The sequence below is a fragment of the Canis lupus genome, chromosome 3, assembly GCF_003254725.2.
Source record: "Canis lupus dingo isolate Sandy chromosome 3, ASM325472v2, whole genome shotgun sequence".
NCBI lineage: Eukaryota > Metazoa > Chordata > Mammalia > Carnivora > Canidae > Canis > Canis lupus.
In genome coordinates this window covers 575,876-602,106 of record NC_064245.1, presented here as the reverse complement: position 1 = coordinate 602,106, position 26,231 = coordinate 575,876, and the positions used below count along the sequence as shown (strand labels likewise).

Below are 26,231 nucleotides of genomic sequence, written 5' to 3'. Positions count from 1 at the left end.
GCAGTGACAACTGAACCATGTAAACACTAACAACAGATGCTAAAACTAATAGGATAAAGTTTGCTGAAAAACAGGAAATTTGCATAATCTCAATGCATCTCCCCCCACAAAGTACTTAGTAACTACAGAGGGATTAAAAATAAGTACTTTACATTAAAGAAAACCGAACCTTTACAATAACAAAAACCTTAACCAAGTGATTTCATTTAACAACACTAACAATGGGACAAATTGACACTGGATGGCTCCCGATGTGATATACACGGAGCAGAACAAAGCACCTGTGTGATATTCCTGCTAAAAATGCATACATGGAATTTAATAATGAGGAAACATCAGACTCCTAGATAGAGGGACCTTTGATGGAAACAACAACAAGAAGCCTGTACTCTCCTAAAATCTCAAGGTCATAAAAGACAAGAAAGTATTTAGAGACTAGTCTAGACTGAATAAAAATAGAGAGACAGAACAACTAAAAGCAACATATGATCCCGGCGTGGGTCCTGAATCCACTTGTTAGAAAGGGCATCCATCCGTTGGGACAATTAGCAAAATTTAAATAAAGTCCCTAGATTCGATGATAAAATTGTGTCAAAGTTAATTTTCTCATTTAGATGGCTATACTGTGATTACCTAGGTTGTATTGTGGGGATTTTTTTAGAAACTGCATACTAACCTTTATAGGAAGAATGGCACATCTTGCCTATAACTTACGTTTAGTTGGTTCAGTAAAAGTAATAGTATATGTCTGTGCGCATGCCCACACATGCGGAGACAGACAGGCAGAATGACAAAGCAAATGTGATAAAATGTTAACATTTGGTAAAACTGGGTAAAGATACAGGATGGTTCTTTGACTAGTCATAACTTCTTTGAAAGCTAGATACTACTCCAAAACAAAAGGTTAAAACCAAAAACAAAAACCTCTCTGTTAAGCGACTCTTGGATCAAAGAGGAAATGAAAACCAAAATTGCAGAGTATCTTTTTTAGAAAATAATAATAAAAACACCATATTGCAGCCAGTGAAGAAAATCTATGGCCTCAAATATTCATATTAATTAAAATGAACTAAACATTACATCCAAGAAATTAGAAAAGGCAAGCAAAATAAACCCATGAGAAAGCAAAAGAGATCAAATAATAAACATAAAGCCGAAAGTTAATGATTTAAAAAAAAAAAACAAAACAGAAAATCAGTAGAATAAATAAAGATCAGGTTACCCAAATAAAAACAATAAAATAACCCCAAACAGCTTTCTTCAAGGAAATACGCAGGTCACAAACAGCACATACTGTATATTCTGTGCTTTGCACTCCTGCCTCACACTCTCTTGACCCACCTCTGACCCCAGTCACTGCCATGGGGAGCACTGCACACAGGTACGGTTGTCCCTCATCCCACCGCGGGGTGTTCTGACGCTATGGTCACGACAAAACAAGCCATCTGAGAACTTGGAGAATTCCCAACTTACTGGCCTAAGATTCAAAGCGCTATCTTACCGTGAAAGAGATACAAGAGTGGGCACGAGACCACAGGCTACTAGAACACTGGGATGGCTCACTGAGGGCGCAGCTCAGGCACCAGTTCTAGAAAGGTACTGAGTGTGGCCGGGGACTGTCCTTCCAGATGTAGCTGTACGCACTGAACAGTATAGAAGGTTATGCTGCCCATAACTGGAACATGCTCTTCAGGGAAACAGGGTGCAAGTAGGACAGGCCTCTCCCACCATTATTCCTATGACCCATTTGCAGAATTTGTGCTTTCTGTCAACCTTATTACTTACTGGATCCTGGCTTCCAGCAGTGCGGCAAGGATTCTGCTGAACCTGAAGCTCTGGCTACCACACAGACCTGTGAAGACAGGCAAAGAGAGAATCACCATATTGGTGGAGGTAACTGACCCTACGCACCTGGGGAGCAAGGGTTGCTGCTGTGCAATGGAGGCCAAGGGGAGTGTGTTTGAAACCCAGCAAAACAACTGGGACATCCCTTGGGGTTCCTATATTCAATGTTCTGCCAAATTTCAGCTGCGGAAAGAGAGCTACAAATATTGCACACGTAGCCTCTATGTGAGGCAATTGTTTTACGTGTATTTTCTGCAAAATCTTTGTAACAATCCTAAAGTATGGGAATTATTTCCTTCACTTATTGTTGAGAATGACAGAGCAGAGATTGAAACCCAGGTCTGTGTAACACCAGAATCTGTGTCCTTTAACCACATCTTTCCCTCTCAGTCAGGCCACTTAGAGGAATCTTGAGATGGCCCCATCCTCATGAGACTCTTGCTGGAAAAAAGTCTCCATCCAGGACACCCACAGATGTCATCTGCACTTGAAAAATCCTATGCAAAACACTAAAGTCAATGCATCTGGCCTCTGGAATACTCCAGCCTGTTTTTCCTGGACTGATGTAGAAACTCGCCTTTTTCAGGCTTACATTGACCTTAGGTCACCCCTTCATTGACCAGATGTCCTGCACAGGTCTATTCCTAATTCTATAAAATTATCTCTTCCTCCATTCTCACGTTTAGTTGAAATTACCATAACCTTGTTGCCATAGTTCCAGCTAAGTGGCATAAAAAACATTTTAAAGGCTGACTCATACTAACATGTGACCAATATACATAGCTCTGGAAACAAGTTTAAAAACAATGCTATTATATCATGACTAAAAGTGAAGATTAGCTATAATTTCCTTCAAAAGACCTAAAATAGTACTATAGCATAGAGACACATGAAGATACTCTAGGGCAGTTCTATGTGGTAAATAAATTAGTCGAGCCTAGATTATTTATTTAGAAAATGATTATAATCGTCCCATGAATAAAGTTAATGAATTTGGAATTACTGCATCTCGGAACAAATATGGCCAACTAGGCAACTCAATGTGTTCCTTACCCTAGAGAAGCCAAACAAAGATGCCAGGAGACAGCAGTGGTCTTACAATAGCACCATCTCTCTAGTAAATAAAAATTTTACATAAGAAGAAGAATGGGCAAAACAGGTATTAAGTGGCAGGAACACATCACAGCTGCAGACTAGTAGGTTCACCCAGTTTCTCACTTTAAGCCCCAGAAGGCACCATCAATTGGTCTTCTTATCCCACAGAAGAAATTAATAGTTTTCTTTGTATGTAGGCTTATGCCAAATACCTAAATAATACAATACACAAGAGGAGCCATGAATAAATAGCATGGATTCTAAAAGCTGTATAATGTCAATAATCCCCCTTCTGCTCAGAAAACAAAGCTGTACCTTCTGGCAACATGTATTTTACTAGGTACTTTATGGACACAATGTTCATTAAACAAGTATTTACTGGGAAGCTTAGGTGGCTCAGCGGTTGAGCACCTGCCTTCAGCCTAGGGAGTGATCACAGAGTCCCGGGATCAAGTCCCACATCGGGCTCCCTGCATGGAGCCTGCTTCTCCCTCTGCCTGTGTCTCTGCCTCTTTCTCTCTCATGAATAAATAAATAAAATATTTAAAAAACAAACAAACATTTACTGAGTACCTACTATGTACCATACCGGTCATTATGCCTAAACCCTGAGGATACAGTTGATGGTAAGAGCCTGTCCATCCCCTGGGGATCCCTACCCTGTTACTCATCCCATATAATCCCCTCCCCTTGAGTATGGATTAGACCTAGTGACTCCCTCCAATGAATGAAAATGGTAAGTGAGTGAATGTCACTTCCAAGGTTAGATTATGAGAACACTGCAGCTTCTGTCTTGGATTCTCTCTCTCTCTGAGCAGTCACCCTAGGGAAAGCCACCTGCCACGTAGGGAGGCAGCACTGGCCCATATGAATCAGCTTGGAAGCAGATCATCTAGGTGCCTGCCAACCATCATAGGAGTGAGCGCGAGAGCTCCTTCAGCCCAACCTTAGAAGAGCCCTTGAGCCGGAGCCACCAAGCTACACCACACACAAATTCCTAACCCACAGAAATCATAAGATAATAAATGTATGCTGTTTTAAGCTGCTATGTGTGGGGTTAATTTGTTAAGCAGCAACTGAAAACTATTACACAGTGGTTTGTAACACAAAGAAGATGCTTACCTAAGTGCAGCTTGTAACTGAGTGGGTAGAGATGGATAATAAACAAGGACATAGATAATAAAAGTTTACATAATTTTAAATGCTATGGAGAAAGTAAAGTAATGGGACATAGGGTGACTACATAGTGAGTGAAAAGGAAGGCCTCTCTGCAGACACCAGTGAAGCGGACCTTTGCATTCAAGGCAAAGAATGAGTGCTACTGCAATAAATTAAGTCAAAGTAGATACAAGAATCCAGCCAAACGTTAAGGAAATATGCAAAACTGTAAAGCAATGTCATTCTTTTCAATAAATTTTGTTTTGAAAAATACAGTTATTTTCATTAAAATGTTGTGTATTGGGTATTATTATTTTTAAATGAACTAATAAATATTTTTAAATTTTGTTCCAATTTCTAATATATTAATATAAATAGCTGTAGCTCAAATACAGTATTCTGAGGATCCTCAACAATGTTTAGGAGTGTAGAGAGGTGCTGAGACCAAAATGAGTAAGAACTACTGGTATAGAGTATTATAGCTCATGGTTTGGAGTAGGATCTTATTCTAAGTTGAATGGGACAAATATCAGTTGAAGGATTTTTAGGCAGGTTGGTATGATCTGATTTAAGTTCTTAGAGATTACTTGGGGTCCCAAAAGAAGAATGCACTACTGTGGGAGAGAAATGTGGAAATCTGTCAGTACTTGGCAAATAATCACCCTCAGATGTTTTCACGTAGGCCTGAAGAGGACAGTTCTGAACTGGGGGTTAGATTTTTTACATTAGAAAAAAAAAATCCTGTGTGAAAATAACTAATATCTCTATTATGCAACTCAAGATCTGCTGGTACCATATTAATTTAAAAATAGAGGAATAAACAAATCCTAATGATTTCGAATGCGACATGGAATTTCCTTTCACTTTTTCCTCAGGCCCTAGAGATTTATTTAAAGCCCTACTGTTGTACTCTGTGGACTTTACCTAGGCACACCATATAATTTCTAAGCAAAATAGCAAATTATACTTTGGTGACATTTTCTGCAAGATGAAACAATCAGAAAACAGGGCTACCTGCTGGCTACATTCGGCTTCGCATTTGCCATTATGAAAATTCATGCTTCTATAAATTGGCAGTAATAGAATTTCACCTGCCTTATAAATAGCACTTTTCAAGTTGGATAAAATGTTATCTCCAACAGCGGTGTGCCACAGAAATAGAAAACAAACAAATCAAACAAAAAGCCCTCTAATTTTTGCATTGCTGGATGAAATGTGGTGGGCTTTTTTTCTGCTAAATATCAACCCACAGAAACAACAGGATCTAGTCTGAAGTTCTATAAAGTAAATATTTCAGTTAAATTGAAATACTGTGGGTGTTTTTAATATCTTTACTGAGCTTTTCTTCCAACTCTAGGGAATACTGAGTACTGTCAATGACCAGTAAGTCCCAGCTTATATTTTACTCCCAAAGGCAATGTTTCAGGAAATATAACTAAAATATTAGGAAAAACAAAAATTATATGTCTTCCTGAATCCTATGAATTTTTCTGGCCTTATTCATAGCCTCCCTTGTGAGTTAATCAAACACCAAGGTCAGTGCCTACCGAGTATAACCTGAACACCACACCACATATCACTGTAATTTCCCTTATTCACCTCTAGAAATATAAAAAACAAAAACGAAAACAGAAAAACTTCCAGTAATTTTATTCACTCTGAGTAGAAAAGTCTGCATGACAAAAGAATAAAATATAGCAGCACAAAGGAAAATGAAGATCTGCTAAGGATCTGGTGTAGAGTGCCTGATTTGGGCTACAGAGTACTATTTTAGCTTACATTGCTCATCCTGGCTTTCAACACAGAAAAGCAAGCTGAAGAAAGATCAGATTTATTTTATTTTATTTTATTTTATTTTATTTTATTTTATTTTATTTTATTTAGCCAGCCTCAGGTAAGCAGTTTTAATATAGCTATTGATCAGTGGCAGAAAAGAAATTATTTTCCTGGTTGTGTGATTACAAAATCAAATATGGAATAAATGCAAACAAATCTGGTATTAAAAGGCATAATAGCCTCCATGAAATAAAAGTGCAATTATTTTTTAAGCACTCTTTTCAACCTAATGAAATTTACCAGAGTGAATTTTAAACAGTATGTCTGAAATAGTACTTTATTTGCAGAAATTCATTTCATGCAAATTTTCAAAACTGTATTTAAAGCAAAGCACATCGGGCTTATTAAATTATTTGCATGATAGCTAGAACAAGGAAACCCTGGAAGCAGCTTAATTTCCTCTACTTCTCTCCATCCCATACCCTTTTCTTTCACTCTTATTGACAGGCTCTCAAGTTCCTGCTCTGTAGGGTGGTAATTGCCATGTGATGCAGGAAGCTTTAAACAGAAGAGGCATTAAGCAGGCCAGGGCCAGGCTTACCTGGAGCAGCTGCTAGCATCATGTGATTTGAAAGTTCCAAAAGGCCTCCCTGTCTCCCACAAATTTTGCCCAACAGCTTCTACCTCCAAGCCAGAAATTTTCATAGCTTCTACTCATTGACCCAAGGAAGTAAAGAATCTAGTGTAAAAAAAACAGTATTTCATAGGAGAGAGAACGTAGCAAGTTTAGGTGGAAGGATAAAGAATGGATGTGTAAGAGTTGGGAGCTTGGCAGGCTGGTGGGAGACTCTGAAATCCAAGCAAATTAAAGCGGAAACTTCCTCTACAATATACACAGAAAGGGCGAAATGAAGCAAGTACAGGGTCAGTAACTGCAATCTTGGTGGATAAATAACACGGTGAGTAACTGAGTGCTCTGCTCACTTTACCAGGAAAAAACTGAATCTTCTCACTGGATCAGAAATCCAAAGCCTTGAGCAAAGCCGATTCAAGAGATACAGGGAAAGCTCGGCCCCCAGGAAGCAAGTCAGGGATCAGCCACGGGGAACTCTGCCCTGGAGACGTCTTAAAGGCATCGTGCAACCTCCTAATTGATGACCAAGAATGAGTGGTTTCGTATGCAAATATTTGAGAGTACAGTACCCAAGCCACAGTGAGTTGATGGAGGAGTGTGAAGAGGTGGTATCACTAGCAAAATATATTAAAGAAAGTCGGACAGAGGACATAGATTTAAAGACCAGGCATAGGCACTGAGCTTGAAAAGGAGTAAGAGAAAGATTTCAGGATAAAAAAGAGAGCCGGAAGGCAGAAAACTATAAAAGGGAAAAAAATTTCAAGGGAAGCGCAGGCAACAGGGTTGAGAGCCAGAGAAGGGTAGACTGAGGAAGGGCTGTGTATGCGCCCCTGAACTCACAATCTCCCGACAGGGATCTGGGCTAAGACCCAGAGCTGGATGCTTCAGCGACTGAGCCAGCCAGGTGTCCCCAAATAAGACCTACTACAAGGCTCCAGGTTGGCAAGACAGAGGACACCAGCCAGGTGTCTTTGAATAAGGCCTACTAGAAGGCTCCAGGCAGGGCAGGACAAGGGCACCAGCCAGGTGTCCCTGAGTGAGGCCTACGAGAAGGCTCCAGGCAGGGTGGGACAAGGGCACCAGCCAGGTGTCCTCGAATAAGGCCTACTGGCTCCAGGCAGTTCCAGGCAGAGGGCAGTCCTTGCACCCTCAGCAGGTGCACTCCCAGTAGCAGGCAGGACAGGGTGTGTAAGGAGAAACACATAGAGTCAATGCTCAGTGGCCAGAAAGGGAACAGAAGCGACACGGTGTCAAGGCCGCCGCCACGTGAAGACAGGGGAGACCCGAAAGAGAGAGTAGACCTTCCATCGTCCTCTGGCTCAAGGGCAAGCAGCAGCACCAGTGGGCAGGCCGTGTTCTGACCACACCGCCCTTTGGACAAGCAGCGGGGACAACGAAGTCCCCCTTTAGGGTAACATGCTGGCGTCTCCTCCAGACGCATTTGTTGCCCAGAGGCTCCACACCCTTCCGCCCCACCCCTCTCCCACCTGCCGACACTAGAAGCTTTCCAGCCTTTCCCAACCCCAGGGTCTCAGTCCACCCTCTCCTGCGCCAGGCCTGTTGCTAGGACACCCCCTCCCTCGCTGAGGCCGAGCCACGTGCCCCTCCTCTGCCGGGGCTTCCCAGCATCTGCACTGTTGTCAGACTGAACCAAATAACTTGGGGTGGGGCGGGGGTGGGGTCCTGCGTATGGTGGGGTGTTTAGTTAGGTGGCTGACACCCGCTAGGTGCCAGCAGCAGGGCCTCCTATAGTCCCCGCAGTCAGAACTGTCCCATACACTGTCAGATGTGTGCTGGGGGTAAAACACTTCAAGCAGACATGGGGAGTCACTGCTACAGTCGCTTCTGGGCCCTGAATCTCCCTACGGCTCAATACCCGCACCCTCTACCCCCTAGCTTCTCCCATGTTGCCTTGTCTCTGAAACAGCAAACGACACTTTTGTCTTTCCAACAATTTTTCACCACAGGTAAAAACTGACAAGTCTTAACAAATATAATCCTGACAAAAGTACAGTTTCAAGAATAATGACAAAATGGCCATGCCCCAGATTGCAGGAAGCATGACGGGAAAGAAGAGCTTCCGTTTTCCATGCTCCCCTCCTGGGATTCCCTGTCGGCTGAGCATGGGATACGGCTGCATCCCAGCCATGGTGACACACCCCCGGACTCCCAGTTTCATTGATCACACATGTGGGTCACACAGCCATTAGAGCCACTGGGTTGACATCTTTATTTCATTGTCAGGCTTGGGCTGCATGGTCACCCCCTTTTTGCCAAGAAATCAGTGCAGTTTCTCGGTACTTTGTTCTTATTTTGTGGGGCCTCCCACATCTACCCTTCAAATATTCACACTGCCCAAGTTTTAGTCCATCTTTTGTAGACTTTGCAGAGACTTACAGCTCCAAGCCTGGAGTCTTAGCCGTCATCCAGGCCCGAGAGCAAGGATTAACATCTCCTATTAGACCTCAAGGCTCCCTCCGTGGCTCTCAGGCTGCCCTGCACTAACCTGTACACACTCCTTTAGTTTTCCGGATGGTCTCTGGGGCTTTGGCTGTGTGATCCAGCCCCCACCCCAGGCCCATTTTTCTCTATACTTTTCATTTGACTATAACATTTTTTTATTTGAGTGTTGAAACTATTTGACACATCAGATTTTAATAAATTCTTCTCATGGTCCAAGCAACAGAGTGGGTCGTTAGCCCACGTAAAGAGAAAAAAAGACAGATGTATTTTGAATCTAATATATTATTAATAAATTTCTAACGGATTACACTAGCTTCACTCCCACTTTTCAAAAGTCTCTCTCAGTCATTATTTAGGTCCTTTTCCTCATCCCACTCGGGAAGTAGCTCTTGACCAGCTTAAGTCGTTTTACACAGAGAGGCAACACGGATAATTAGTTAATTCAGGGGTAGTCCCTGACCTCCTGACCAGCAAAGACACTGAATGTTCTTGCTTCTAAACTGAGCCCTTTGTTTTTGGAAATGTATTTGCATATGTCTTTGGAATCCTCTCTTTGAATGACTTCATTTGTTGTAATACAAGTATTGATTGACTCCATAAAAAGAAAAGTTTGGTCTCCTACCTTCCACATGTTCTTATCCTCTTGAGGATGGTTACCATTTGTCAAAAACAGTCTATCCTTAGCAACGCTCTCCAGCTGGCTCCCAGATCAATCACCATTCCTGTAATTTTTCTGCTTTCAGCCCTCTGCCCTCATATAAACACCCAGAGGAATAAATGCCTGTTTTTCCAACCACCTTCTGGCTCATTCATTTAGTCCCTGTTCCAAAAAATAACCAGACACATCCCCCCTAAGGCTTTGATTAAAAAGCCCTTCTAAATCCTACCAATTCTCCTCTCAAACTATATGGCCTTAACAGAGCTACTGAGTCCAGCGTATGTCTAACTTGCTTCAAAGAAAAAGAAAGAAAAAAAGGGGGGGGGGGCGGATGGAAGGAGAGAGAGGGGGGAAAGAGAAAGAAAGAAGGAACAAGCCCAAGTAGCAACATCAGTCCAAGAGTCCAGGGTACCCACTACCACTTTACCCAAGACTGACAGGACACACGCGTGGGTCCAGCCCTTCCCCTGAGCAAAGACTCTTAAAAATCTGCAGAATGTACACACTGACTTGATCTGCCCATGTCGCAGATAAAACTGACAGGCAAGAGCTTTTAGATCACTGCATTCCCTAACCTGCAAGGTGAAGAATAATCATTTATGGCGATAATCTTCTATTATGAAAACTCAATGCACAACAATAATTTTAACTCTTGGTTTATACCCGAAGTTTTTAACTGACCTGGAAGGTTGATTAAAATTCCAATGGGTGCTATGATTTAAAGACAAGCAAGAATGACACCTCTAAGAATACATACACATCCACTTTTTTGAGTCATTTGGAAGGATTATAGAAATAAATGAACTGCACAATAAAACCAGTAGAAGTGAGAATTGGTCCCTGTGGGTGTGTGGGGATTGAGTATAAGTGAGGAAGTGATAAATTGGGAAAGGAGAACAGGATGCGTCTCTCTTTAGGCCACAGAAAATAACATAGGAAACTGTTAAAGACTGTAGGAAGGGCTTTCTCCCACTTCTTTCCTCCTGCAGGAAATCGCTAATACTTTCTGAGAAAAGGGATAAGTTGTCCTGCTTTTACCCATTAGTAAAACAGCAATTTCTAGACTTAAGCATATTAGTGAGCACTCTGCTTATAAAGAAAACACCTGACTGTAATCCCTATTGTTTCCAAGGTAAACTTATCCTATTTCAAATGTAACTCCAAAACTGTGACTTTAAAGAGCAGCAAGCAGGTTAATACTGGGAATTCTAAGACCTTGCTAAAAACACCTCAATGTAATAATGTGAGTCTTCTCTAGGATCAATGAAGCAAAATGGGCAGCATCAGGAAATTCAGGCTTTGGGGGCGCCTGGGGAGCACAGGCGGTTAGGCAGTCTACTCTTGGTTTCAGCTCGGGTCATGATCTCAGGGTCGTGAGATCAAGCCCTACGCATCAGGCTCCACGCCCAGCATGAAGTCTGCTGCAGATTCTCTCTCCCTCTCCCTCTGGCCCTCCTGTTCCTGCTCTCTCTAAAATAAGTAAATAAATCTTTAAAAAGAATTTAAAAAGAAATCTATGCTTTTAGGGAACATTTTAAGTGTGAGCACACAACATGCCAGGCTTTTTGAGAACCTCTGATAGAAGCAGCTGAGGAGAGCTACTTGTGCCCCCATTTCCCTCCTTGTAACCTCTTCTGAATGTGATCATGAGGACAAGCTGGTTCAACTCATAACAGCTGCTGGTCTGGGATCCTTAATCCAGAGCAACACTTTAAGAGGCCAGGTCAGTTTCCATGAACATCTCCCAATCTTCACTGCCCCTGGGCAGGTCCTTATTCCTCGGGCTGTCCCCAGAATTAACCTGAGGGCCCAACAATCAGAGCAGACAGACAGATTTGATCTGGTAAAAACCCCAGGCTAACTTCTCATCTCTAGCACTTAACCACCCACCAACTCGCCCGTAAGTCATTTTCACTAGGTTGTAAGGAAAAAAAAAATTTAGATCTCTAATACAATCACAACTTAGGGTTTCCAGGATTAAATAATGGCATAAAAAAATTCCAAGGATTAAATAAAGGCTTCTAATATCTTATGCCTTCTAGTAGTATGTGATTCTCTTCATAGTTCTATTTTTCCAGAGAAACAGGTTCTTAACTGCTTGGCAAATTTGGATTACTATACAATCTTTTGTAATTATTTGGAGATCTCTTCCTACATTTAAAGCCTTGAAAACTACAGAGAACTTACACTGTTGACTCCCATGAAATAAATAACATATATTCAATACAATACTATCTGGAAATTTTGGGATGGGTGTGTGTTGGTTTACACGCATGTGTTGTGACCTGAATGGAAATACCCCTACTACATGATTAAAAAGAATATCTGACTTCCATCACCATTTGGCATGCAAGGCGCTGGAGGCCCTCTTTCCCCCCAGCTTCTATTTCAGGATCTCTATTCTCTACACACTTGCTAACTCAGTATGCATTGTTTTCTTGACATGTAGGGGGTGGGGATGAGGATCTAAATCTTATCAAGTTAGCATTTTGGCTGCTAGGAGACTAATATCACTATGCAACATATCCATGTTTCTTGACTAATAATTAAGATCCACATTTTGGGGATCCATGGAATCTCAATACCCTAGAAATGCCATGTAGCATTAAATATTTCTATGTCTTTTTTTCCCACCATTATGGGCTGAATTGCATCTGCCCCTCCCCCCAATTACTCTACAGTAGTAATTACATTAAAGTGAGGTCATTAAGATGGGCCCTAATCCAGTATGACTGGTGTTTCTGTAAGAGGAAATTTGGACATGAACACGCATACAGAGGAAAGATGATGTGAAGAGACATGAAGAAGACAACCACCCACAAGCCACGGAGACAGGCCTAGAGCAGATCCTTCCCTCACGGCCCTCAGAAGGAAGCAATCCTGCTCACTCCTTGAATCTCAGACTTCTAGTCTCCAGAACTGTGAGAAAATAAGTTTCTGTTGCTTAAGCCACTCAGTCTGTGGTATTTTGTTATGGCAGCCCTAGGAAACTAATACACTTACCAAAGGAAGAAGAGTGCAGGAAGTCTGAAGATGCCAAAAGGACAGATTGTAAAACAGTAGGAAATGGGGAAGTTCATTAAGATGACAAGTGGGAGCCAACAGGTTACATAAGAGTACAACTGTTATGCACTCCCCATAAAGGAAAGGATTAATTTTAGGTTCTGCTGGACCATACAGTAGGTGTAAATTAAAGAAAATTACTCTCCAATCCTAGGCTTAAAGAAAAAAACCCCACAGAACATTGAAAAGAAATCTGCCATATTGACAGTATATTCAGAATATTGAGTGAAAATAAATAGTCCTAACATTTGAATACATAAGACATACTACAAAGATGTATGTCTTTGAAGCTGTACGGTAGCAATGGTAGGATTTCTTTATAATGCTGAAAAAAAGTCGCACTCACTAGAAAATGCTAGTAAAAGCAGGCCTAGGATAATTGTAGCACGGTGAAGTGAAGCTGTAAGAAATAGATTTCAATTAAATTTATAGAATCATTGATAATGGATTTTTCCCAATGAATTTTTTAAAATATCTATAAATTTCCTTTTACTAAACACGGATAAATAAATGGCAACTTGAAATAAGTCATTAATCAATCTTGGCCCTCTGTTTTCCCATTGGTAAAATGGAAAATATTTGGGTCATAGCTACATAAATATCTGAGATTCTCAGACTGAAACTACTATCTTCCTGGATAGGAGCCCTCAGAAGTGCACAAGCAAAGGGCATATGTTACATGTTACTCCTTTTGCTCTGATCATTCTCATTCCATCGTCCTGTTCACTAGGGAGGAAAAAGCTACCATCTATGTTTCACAAAAGAGAGACATTTTTCTGTCTTTCATGTTGTGGAGAAGTCCGAATTTTCTTAATCATACATTATGCTCTTGTCTTCAGCATCAGCACTCCCCTCAGGTTTTCTATCCATGAGCCAGAACACTGGGTTGATTATTACCCTGCAAGCACACTCTTTGCCAAGGTTTACCATTATTTTTCATTAGTTTCAATTCTGAAAGGAAGGAGACAGAGACTGTATATGATGATGGATGGGGTTAAAGGCCCAAGGACTAACATGTTTGTGTAAGGAGCTACTGCTGGGTGATATATGGACACACTGGAGTAACACAGGCTAACAGTAAGGAGTCAGCACGGAGCAGTTGGCAGGACAACAGGCAGCCTAAATTACATCATTCATTTAATAGACCTAACATATGGTAGCTATTAGAGCTCCACAACAAATGCGAGACTAACCAACGCTCTCAGAGAAAAGCAGCTTCCATTCTTAATTTTTTAAATAAAAGACTTCAGGTCCGAGTTGCTGCCAATTCCAACATGATAATAATACATATTTCTAAATGATATAATATAGACCTTGCCAAGAAATTAACAGTTTTACCTGATAATATATGTTTAAAAATGTTAAATGCTCTTGTTTTTGTCTCTTACACACTTTTTAAGGAGCTCTGTAGGAACTCAATGGGATAATTTGATCGTTTTAAGCAGCAATTGAATTCTGTAATATATAAATCAGCTCGTAATTGTTTGCAGAATGAAAGACACAGATGCTCTATATTAAAGTTGGCCGTTGCTTAAACCAAGTGAAACATATCTTCGATTCTGTCATTTTCCAATTAATCTTATTTCTGTGTTGAAAAAAAAAAAAAAAAAAAAAACAAAAGAAAGCTCTAGGGATCTTTGAGGACCTAATTTTGTCCTTGTTCTACATGGTTTTCAAATAGTTACCCTACTCAGGGAAAATGGGAAAGTGTAAAAGAGCAAGATACAACCACTATCTCTTTATTAACAATCACTAGAAATTTTTGTTATACTTAAGTAAAACCTTTGATCTAGATGCCGACTCTTCTGGTGAACTAGTCTTAAGGTCTCAGGCCTCTGTGAACACTCCTGAATGGAAAGGGTCTAGGGCTGAAGGATGAATACAAAACAACTTTGCACTGGGGCTCCTGGGGGCTCTGTTGGTAGAGTGTCCAATTCTTGATTTCCACTGAGGTCATGATCTCAAGGCCTGGGATCCAACTTTGTGCTCAGGGGGGAATCTGCTGGAGATTCCCTCTCTCTCTCCCTCTCTCTGTGCTCCTCCCTCTGCTCTCTCTCTCAAATAAATAAGTCTTAAAAAAACACACACGCAGAAAACAAAAAACAACTTTGCACCAAAATTTGAACAGGGACCCAAAAGTTAACTCATTATTTATCATCTGCCTCTACCTTAAATGCTTTATCCATGTCATTCCCAGAATGACCCCAAGTACAATCCTACCTTGTCCACTGAATTTAATCCCATCCAGTTTAGCCCTTTGCTTCTTTAATCTGACTTCTCCCTCCCACCGCACCTTCCTTTTACCAATTGTCTAAGGCTTTACAACACACCCTCTGGAATATCATTCTTCTGCCCAGAAATTACCAACATTTTAAACCTTTTAAAGAATATCATTTCTCTTCCCAGTATCCATTCACCTTTTTCAAGATGCATTCCCTCGATTTTCCTTTGGGAAACAACCTCTTCCTTCTGTCTAAGCGCTTATAGAAAAGTTAACTCTAGCCCTGTCTCCAATCGCTTCTCGGCCTTTTGGCTAAGATCAAGTGTAGCCCTGTCTCCAGGAGTATGCAAGAATTGAAACATAATAAATCAAGGAATTATATTCTATCTCCCTCTAACATTCATCCCTTATTTAAGGTGATGATGAGTTTAGGATGGGCATGTGAACCAATCAGATCTAATGAGATCCAAAGAGATGTTTTGGAAATGCTGACAAAGACAAATTCTGTTCTATCAGGCATAACCTGGGAAGATACAAGCCTGGAGTATTGGTAGACATATTTCCAATACATGAAACCCAAGGATGAAGCCACAGTGGATGGTCCAGGATCAAGAGATGGTACAAGACCATTATGAAATCTCTAAGCTGCCATTCACTTCTTTTTTTTAAGTATTTTATTTATTTATTCATGAGACACACAGAGGGAGAGAGGCAGAGACGCAGAGGCAGAGGGAGAAGCAGGCTCCATGCAGGGAGCCCGACGTGGGACTCGATCCCAAAACCCTGGGGGCATGCGCTGAGCTGAAGGCAGGTGCTCAACCACTGAGCCACCTAAGCGTTCCTGCTGCCATTTACTTCTTACGTTTCTATTTAATTTTCTCAGAAGTGGAATTATATATCCCTTGAGATCAAGTTCTTGAATGTTCTTGGTACCTTGACCTGTGTCTAACAATTCTATACTTGCTATACCAAAAAGAAGCAATTATATAAACATAATGATGTATACATTATAATAAAAAGTGTGTACATCCTTGCCCCACATTCCCATTCACACCTCAAACTGAAAACTAATCTGTAAGATGTAAAATGCTCTTCCCTCGATATACCTCTCATAGTGTGAGCATCTCACCACACTGAATGTGATTCTAGAATTTAAAGAAACTTTAAAGCAACACTGTCCCTAAACACGAGGAACACTCATATGGAGTGCAATTGAAGATTTAATAACATTTTAAGGTAGGGGTGCCCAGCTGGCTGAGTCAGTAGAGCATGTGACTCAGGGTTGTGAGTTTGAGCCCCACACTGGGCAGAGAGATTACTTTAAGGGGGAAAAAAAAAGGTTTTAAGGTAATTTCCACTGTGAATGTTTGAGATAAGTTGATTTCATGACCAAACTGAATAAAATGCCATTCTCCTTTATGCGCCAGGCTCACACAGGCTCACCCGTCATACTAAACTCAGAACAGAGATTGAGTGATTTGAGGGTCTGTAGCAGAGGCTTGATATGACATTTTTGATATCGTGCTGTAGGACAAACTTGTCTACTCCTCAGCTTGAATGCTTTGTGTCCTGAAGACCATCCCTGACTGTTAGGAGTCCATGGGCAGCAGGGCAGTAACTCACAGAGAATCTGCAGTAGGAGAATGTATAAACCTCTATGTCCTTATAAGACAGTTTCTTTTCAGCAAGCCCTATACCTCTCCGAGCCTTATGGTGTTTGTCAAGGAGAGCTGATGAATAGGAACACAGGACTTGAAAAGTCCTCGTACGTGGTATTGGAGTAGGACCTCAGAGGTGTATCAGGGCCCCAGACCAAGACTGACCTGGAGGCACGTCCAGGCAGATGGAGCACGGACACTCACACAGATGCCTGTGTCCCAGTGGAGGACACGAGCACAGAAGACTCCAACACCGCTAACCTGGCACAGAGAGCTACTGGAGCAGAAGGGGCCATGCGGACCGGTGGCTCAACGTAAAGACTGGAGAGAACATGGACACCAGTGTGGACCAGGCACCGTGGGCAGGTAGGACAAGGTATGGTCCAGAGATCCCAGTGGAGGAAACTGCTGCTTTAAGACCCCTAGAGCACAGGAAAATTTTAAGAGGCTGTTCTGGCCAAACCTGCCAGCCTTCCGGGGAGCCATCCCTAGGAGGCACTCAGGCACTCAGGCACTCAGGCTCAGAGCCCCTCTCTGGGACTCCACTCGCTCCCCTCCTCCCCCTCCAGCCCACAGAGCTTTCTGTAATCTTGAGGGAAGCCCTGTTCTCTTCCTCCTCCTACTCTTTCTAAACATTTTTTCTATACCCAAAATACTCCTAGTTCCCTAAGGACTTGGGGCTTGGAACACAACTCTGGAGAGGTTCTTTCTACGCTGTCACTTCCCTTCCTGAGGTGATGAGCTCAGAGCTGACCATCTGCTCCAACAGAGAGAGGGAAGAAATGCCAAAGGAAATAAAATAATAAATCTCCAAGATATTATTCCACCATATTCTCTTCCTGAATTAACATGTATATTCCTGCAAGTTACTCTACCCGCAAGCATTACTCCTCACCCTCACCAAACGGCCCCTTCCAAACATGCACGCACACAGGTGGAGACCTGGGCCCAAGTCCCAGAAGAGAAGTGCTGTGCACGAAGCAGCCCCGACCACAGGAGTGATATTTCCTCCAGGTTCCCAAAGGTGAGATAGATGAGAATATATCCTGGGTGAGTTCTTCCCTTTGGAATGTTTCCTATCTGGGGTTACCCGGGAAATTCTCCCAACTACCATCGAGAACCCCTGGGCTCCTGCTCCCCACATTCACCCATCACTTCCACTGAACTGACAGGAGGCCTTGAGAGACTCACTTTACCGAAGGGGTGAAAGCTATTGCTGCCTTAAATAAGGCAGTCGGTGTGTGACCGGGGTCCCGACCTGAACCTTCACCATGACTTCACTCCTACAATCTCTAAGATCTCTGGGCTTCAGAGGTCTGTGAAAGAAGAGATAGAGGGATTTACTGAGCCCAGACTCCTGAGGCCACAGAGTGGCTCCATTCTCTGGTCCTCTAAGTTCTGAGATGCTTTCCTCCTACCCTCCCCGAGCAGGCCTTAGCTCCAACATTAGGGCTAAGGGCTTCATTTAAGGCAATGTCACCATTAAAATGTTCTTTTTTTCCTACAAACAAGACAAAATAGGAGTGTGCTTATACTTCACAAGAGTCTTAGAAGCATCCACCTTCCAATGCAGAGCAGTGTCCTCTCAAGGCCTGTTAAGGAGTCCTTCCTCAAAAGATGTCTGACCACGGTCCTGGCCACTGCACCAATCCGTAGCACAGTAAAGGGACACCCACTTGACAGAGCACCAGGGTTCTTCTGCTTTGGAAGATACCTTAAAAACAGCCTAGTTCAGGGCATTCCAAAAGAGCTATGATAAGGGTCCATCTGTGCCGTTTGTCAGGCCTGGGCTGGTGCTGCTGGAGTCACTACTCTCGAGTCCACTGGCTAAAATTAGAGCCTGAGAAAGATGCCATGAAAAGTGTATCTCATGCACCTACCTTTTTAACCACCTTCTTGGTCCTCATAAAACTCAGATCTATCCATTAAGTTTATTAAGGTTAACATTTGCCCTCTTCCTTTTCTCCATCACCTTCCAGTTGCCCCAAAACTTCAAAACATTTTTAGAACTATTGCCAACTAAATTTCACTAGAGTTCGCAGGTTTTCCAACTCACTGGTGTCTTGAGCACCTACCTTGTCTCTATATTGGGAACAAATGTTGCCCAAAATGGCTTGACCCTAATTCTGGAGTGCGTCAGCAACCTGTAGTTCAGAAAGGAATCACAGAATTCCAGACAGATACAAGTCTCGGCCCTCAAAGTAAGTGTGCCACCAACATAATACTATTTTTTATAATTCAGCCCAGCTTTTATTTTAAGCTCCATTTTACTGGAGAGGCAAAAATTTAACCTGCTGATTTGGCATTCTTCCTTTCCCGCTCCCCCTTTCCTGGGTTGTAGCTAAGTCCCCAGTGACTGGTCACCTACTAAGACATCTGATGTCTTGTCTGGTTCTCTCTCATCACCACTAAGACCTCCCTCACTTCTGTCCACAGGGTGAGTCCAGTGACTTCCTCCTCTTCTTCTGAGCCCTGCTTCCGGGACCCAGGAAATTTTATGAGGTCACTTGTGTCTGAAACACATCACAGTAGGAGTTCCTGTCTTGGTTCTAGGGAAGGATCTATGTCTCCTGGAAAGTGGGGCAGAGTCCTACTCTCTTGGGTCTCACAAACCTATCTGAGGTTGCAAATTCTCCAGGACATTGGAATTAAGGTTCAGAAACACTATTAGTGGCCAACTTGCATCCTACTCAGGGCTTGGTCTGAAAGATTTTCCACCCATGCCTGAAGAAGTAAAGAAAGCTTATTCAGGAAAAGAATGAAGCAGGTCCCCATAGGGAAGCAGGGGGGAGGGGGGGATGAGACAGAAAATTGATACCTTAGATTCTAATGGTGTTTTGGTCATAGTCTGGTTCTTCATAAGACCAGAATGAATCCTGGCTTTTAGATGCTTTATTATAAACTTATCTTTCCATAAAAAAAATTATTTAGGAGGTATCTGTTAAAATGGATTCACATCTTACTTCAGGTTTGATTTTAAAATCAGTAGATTTTTAAAAAACCACATATAATAAAACTATCCTTAAAATACATTGCTTTAAAAAAAAGTATGTATTTTTTTTTTACATCTGCAAATTGATTTTATTGGCTGCCCTAATTTATCACTTGTGTTTCACCACTGAGTTCAATTCATTCTTCAGTTTCTTCTTCAAGAATGTGAGTAAATCTATCACCACTGACTTATCTGGTCACCTGAACAATACATTTCTTTCCATTGTCAATGATAAGAATAGTTTTAAAATTAAATCATTCATACATTATTTCCATAGGTTTTGACCAACTTGCACTGACTATTGACTATTTCAATTCCCTGGATTATTTAAACTCTCTCTTTTAATCTCTTTCTCTCTTGCTTTCCCTCTTCATTTGGAGAAACTTTGAAGTTGAGTAAGTTAATTATGCATATGATGAAATCCTATTATACTTGCAAACAAGCAAATTATATTAGAAATCACCTACTTTCAGGACTTCATTTTTTTTAAGCTTTTAAAAAAACTTCTTTTTGTTTAAATTCAATTTGCCAACATATAGTGTAATACCTAGTGCTCATCCCATCCCATCAAGTGCCCTCCTTAGTGCCTGCCCAGTGATACCATCCCCTCACCTCCTCTCCTTCCACAAGCCTTTGTTTCCCAGTTAGGAGTTTCTCATGGTTTGTCTTCCTCTCTATTTTTCTCCACTCGGTTTCCTTCCTTTCCGTTATAATCCCTTTCACTATTTTTTTTTCCACATATGAGTGAGACCATATGATGGCTGTCCTTCTCTGATTGACTTATTTCACTCAGCATAATACCCTCCAGTTCCATCCACATTGAAGCAAATGGTGGGTATTCATTTAGGACAATTTCTATTCATTGTGCCAATGTAGAAACTAAGGCCCAGAGAGCAAGTGCTCGTATTCATTTCAAAAGTATAGAGCAGTGATTAAGAACATAAACTCTGGAATTAGCTACCAGGGTTAAATCCTGGCTCCACTACCTACTAGCTATGTGCCCTTGGGCAAGTTCCTTAACCTTTCTGGCCTCAGTCTTTCCCTCTGTAAAATGAGTATAATTGTAATGGTATCTACCTCATGGGTGTTGTGATTAAACATGAGAGTAAAATGAAGGGCTCCAGGAATAATTAGCACATAGTGAATGTTCACTATAGCAGCATCTGGCAGGCTCAGTTGGTAGAGCATGCAACCCTTGATCTTGGGGTTTTGAGTTCAAGCCCCACATTGGCCCTAGAGTTAAAGGAATTTTTTAACTAAATGTTCAATATATGATAGCTATTGATTTTTATTAGTCCAAGGACATGAAAACCGATTAGGTGCCAGGCTAAAACATACACTGAGTTTTCCAAGTACCTGGCTCATGCACTCCCCTGTGCTGGGTTCCTTACTGGCCACCAGTAAGAAGTCAATATATGCTAATTGGATGAGTGCAGAGGTGTCTACAGAGCAAAACTACTGTGGGAATTTCAGTGACAATAATCATGAGTCAAGTGGGTTCTTGCTAAAATAATAATTTACTTAGGAAAATACTCATATTTCTATAAATTCCAAAATTTGATAACAATGCTGTTAAGTATACATGTAAATAAATAAATATGTATAAGAATAATATGGAAGGGGTTCTGGATGATTTAGTTGGTAGAGCATATGATTCTTGATCTCCGGATTGTGAGTTCAAGCCCCATGTTGGGTGTAGAGATTACTTAAAAATTAAAAAAAATTTTAATTTAATTTAAAAAAGAATAATATGGAAATTTTGTGCATCAAAATGTTAACACTATGGTATATAATTTGGATTGTTTTCCTTTGGAGTTTTATTCACTTTCAAGTGTTCTGCAGGGAGCTTTTTTTTTTTTTTTTTTTTACCAAAAGAAACAAATAAATAAAGGTAAATGGACCTAATTTAAAGATGAGTTGAATACAAATGAAAGAATTATTGACAGTATCCTTTGTCAGTAATTCTTCATAATTCCTCAGCTTCATAATACGATTTTGATGGAATTCAAGGTGAACAACTCAAGATTATGAAAGTAATTATGTTTAGCTTCAATTATAATTACTAATGGGTTCCACTTCTGCTCATATAATACCTGGTGGAAGTGATGCTCAGGTGGCTGGTCCTAAATAGCCTGTAAGTGCTCAGGTGCTAATTAAGAAAAAAAATGTTTTCAAAACTCTCAAGTAGACCACAGCCTGGGGTCAGAAATATCATGTTTGGCTTGAAGCTACATGCCATATAATCCTAAATGAATAAGTAAATAAATGTATAGATGAATAATAATAAGAGGTAGACACCCATATAGTATGTGACACATTGTCAAAAGTTACTGCATCCAAAACATTTAATCCATCAGGGGTTTTGCTTTTCTAGGTTTCCCCCTCCTCTTCTCCCTCTGCCCATTCTAACTCACTAACTGAAGCGAGTGAATGTAATAGTGGGATACTGAGTGTGGTAGCCCCAGTTATCATCACCTCTTCCTCTTCAGAATGGCCTTCTATAACCAGCATCCCTGCCTTGAGTGTGGGCTGGACAAGTGAATCACTTGGGTTTTTTGTTTTGTTTGTTTTGGGTTTGTTTTAAAGATTTATTTATTTACTTATTAAGAGATATACTGAGAGAGAGAGCGAACATGTGCCTTTGGGGGAAAGAGAGAGGGAGAGAGAAGAGACTTTCAAGCAGACTCCATACTGCGTGTGGAGCCCAACATGGAGCTCAATCTCATGATTACAAGATCATGACCTGAGTCAAAATCAAGAGTCAGAGGCTCAAGTGACTGAGCCACCCAGGCACCCCAGTGAATCACTTGAAATATATATATTCTGGCAACAGTGAAAGGAAGTCACTTGCAAGACTGTACTCTCCATGCTGGGCACCCTCTGAAAGAAGCCAGCTGCCATATTATTTTACGACTATTCCTGTCCTGCCTGGCAAGGAACTAATGTCTCCATCCAACAGCCAGCAAGGACCTGAGGGCTACCAACAACCATGTGCATGAGCCTGGGGAAGCAGGTGCTCTCAGGTCAAGGTTTGAGAAGATTACAGCTCCATCTGACACCTTGACTGCAGCCTAGTGAGGGAGCAGAGGTGCCCAGTTAAGCTACACTCAGATTCCTGACCCACAGAAACTGTGAGATAATAATATTTGCTGTTTTAAGCCCCTAAATTTTGGTGTAATTTGTTATGGAGCAACAGATAGCTAATAGACTGAAGAGCAAAATGAAAGCTTAAACTAATAGCATACAGTATAATAAGTTAATAATTATAATACGGATAAAAACTACAACAATTTGGGCAACAAATAATGTACGATCATAATACTGAATTGGATTATAATATATACATTCATTGATACATAAATAAACTGTTGAAGAAAGAAAGGAAGAACTGTCTTAGAGAAAAATTCCCAATAGTACATACTAGCTTCCCCCTGTTACAAGGAAGTGTAGTTTAATCTCCCACTTCCTTGGGTGTAGGCTGAACTTAAAGACTTGATTCTGAAGAATATAGTATGTAAAAAGGAAATGGTGACTTTACAATGGAGACACTTGGAAAACTCCACTTTATCTAAGTGATCAAGACTAACATGAGCAGGGATCCTAGCACCTGGGTGGCTCAGTGGTTGAGCGTTTGCCTTCAGCTCAGGTATGATCCCAGGGTCCTGGGATCGAGTTCCCCATTGGGCTCCCTGCATGAAGCCTGCCTCTCCCTCTGCCTGGGTCTCTGCTTCTCTATGTGTGTCTCTCATTAATAAAGAAAATCTTTTTTAAAAAATGACTAACATCAGCAGGGATAAATCATACGGATATATATACCCTTTACCCTTTATGATTAGGGGGACACTATATCTCTGTCGTATTCATCCCCAGAATTTATAATCCAGTCTAATCATGAGAAAAATAGTAGATAAACTCATAGTAGGGGATATTCTACGAAATACCTAACCAGGACTGCTCAAGACCATCAAGGTCATGAAAAATAAGGAAAGACTGGGAAACTGTCATGAACCAGAGGACACCATGGGGGCGGCAATGAACGCAATGTGGTGTTCTGGACTGGATCCTGGAACAGAAAAGAGACATCAGAAAAAGGAAAAAAAAAAAAAATTCAGGCCTTCTCCTCTTCTCCCTGTGTGTCTCTCCTCTGTGTCTTTTTTTTGTTTCCTGTGTGTCTTTTACAAGGATACTTGTCATTAGATTTAAGGCCCAATCAGATAATCCAGAATAATCTCATCTTGAAATCTTTAATTTAATTATATCAGCAAAGACTCTTTTTCCAAATAAGGTAACATTCACAGATTCCAGAGTTAGGATGTGGACATATATTTTGGAGGCCACCATTCAATCCACTACCGATGTTAAAATTAGGGGAAGATGGATGAGGTGTAAATAGGACCTTGCTGTATTGTCTTTTCAAGTTTTCGGTACATAAAAAAATCATTCTAGAATAAAGTGTATTTAACTTTTATTTTTAAGCAAAGCTAGCTTATTTTTTATAAGGTCTTATTTATTAAGAGAGAGACAGGGCCAGTATGTGTGCAAGTAGGGAGAGGGGTAGAGGAAGAGGGAGAGAAAGCATCCTAAGTATATTCCATGTTGAGCACAGAGCCGATGCAGGGCTCAATTCCACAACCCTAAGATCATGACCTGAGCTGAAATCAAGGTTCAGATACTCAACCGAGCCACACAGGTGCCCCAATTGTCAAAGTTAGCTTATGACATAAAAATTTAGAGACTGAAATAGCAAAAAGAGGTATCCACAAACAGACATCACTTTGAGGATGGTAACATCCTCAAAGGCAGCAGTTACCTATAAATTTGTAACAAATAACACTTAGATTAATAACAATATTGTAGAAGACATTTGGATTGTATTTTGTTTTTGTAAGCATCATCTAAGTTACCAAAGATGGAAAACCATTCTGATCTTTCAAATATCTTTAACCAGAACTTAAAAGAATGTGAAATTGCTTTCATGTTACTTTTCCTACCTTTTTTAATTATAGATTTAGAAGAGGATCAATCACTACAAACATATTATTTGCAGATTCAACAACTCTTTGATTTTGAGTACTTGTCACGTCGCAGTAAAATTCCAAACTCTACAAAATCTGCTCTAGTTTATTCAGTGCTTTGAACAAATGCAAGATAAGCAGTTCCAATGGCTGATCCTCCTTCTGTATTTATCAACAAAGGCATTCCTACAGCTCAAATCTGTGATTTAAAAGCTTAAAATTATTATGTGAAGATGCCCTATCCAAAATTTTTTTTGGTCTCCTTTCTGAGATACATTCCTATCTAAGGATGTTGACCTACTTTCTTTTAATTTATTTGGGTTTTTTACTTAATATAATAAAATGGGGGTCTGTTTTTTCAAATGGTTCATGTTGAAAAGTGATTTCAAGTTTATATAGAATCCTCACCCTTGTGGCTAGAACTCTGCACCTTTTTGGTGCAGGGGGAAAAGTCTATAGTCACACGACAGTCAGATATGGACAAAATCCCATGGACACGGAGTACAGGAATGTCAGGTTCCACAGTTTTGGGATCCAGTCCTGACTGCAGACCAAACTTCTCCAACTCAGGCACAAGGACCACCCTCTCTTTCCAGAGTCATCCAGGGCCAGATGGAGATTAATAGAAAAGAGGGGAAATCGATTCTTCATTCCAAGTTTTTCAGTGCTTCTGAACACAGACCATGCAAACCCCCTTAAAACAAACCACAAAGGAACCTCATCAGGGGGGTACAGTCCCTGGCTTCTTCTCATACCCTGCCTTTCCTTATCACCAGGTTCTGAAATTAGAAACCATTCTGCTGTTTGTGACGTATTTACTGTGTTGAAAAGATGAAAATAAAAGATTTCATGATGTTTAAAAACTATACATATCACCTTTTCCCCTAATAGTGAACTTATGAGTCATAAAACCATCTACTTTCTTTACCAATCCTTAGATATCCTCCGACTTATCCTTTACCTCTTCCTGTCTCAACTGAACCATGTGAACACTCCCTGCCCTTATGCCTATATTCCCTGAAAATAAATGACCTCTGAGAAGTTCCTGAGCACTCAGTTCTACTTGCCTGGTGTTACCATTGTTTCTTAGGAGAGAGAGAAAGAGGGTACGCATGCAAGAACAGGGAAGGATGGAGGCAGGGAGGGAGGGAGGGAGGGAAGAGCAGAGGGAGAAGGAAGGAGAATCTCAAGCAGATGTACTGTTGAGCAGGGAGCTTGAGCCCATGACCTGAGATCATGACCTGAGCAGATATCAAGAGTCAGAGGCTTAACCAACTGAGCCCCCCAGGCGCCCTGACCTAGTATTACCTTCTGAGAGAGGGCCTTGCTTCCATCGCAGGAAGAAAGCTCCTGGCAGTTCTCTCCCTTCATTTCCCACCATCTGCTTCTTTCTATGCTCTTCCGAACTTCCTTTCTTCACAGCAATCATGCATTTTAATCATTGAATTTCATGAGACAAAGTTGCCTATGTGACCACCCCCTCCCATCAACACCCTTAGGACTGTTGTAGAGGAACAATTATAACACTCAGACTTTTAAGCTAGGCATGCAAGGAGAGTTTAAGCTAAACTATTTTGAGAGAGGCACAATGTAGGGCATCTGAGTCTTGCAGTGCAATACCAGGCTCTGTACACTGTCTCTTTTCCCCATATT

The 26,231-nt window shown here is 41.1% G+C and overlaps 1 long non-coding RNA gene across 4 annotated transcripts in view; it reads right to left on the bottom strand.

The window, feature by feature from the left end:
• Positions 1-26,231, bottom strand: part of LOC112653762 (uncharacterized) — a 68,458-nt gene that overhangs the window by 23,530 nt on the left and 18,697 nt on the right. For all 4 annotated transcript variants that reach the window (XR_004814363.2, XR_004814366.2, XR_003132494.3 and 1 more), the window contains exon 3: positions 1,786-1,852. This is a non-coding gene — a long non-coding RNA (uncharacterized LOC112653762). The remainder of the gene's footprint in view (positions 1-1,785; positions 1,853-26,231) is intronic.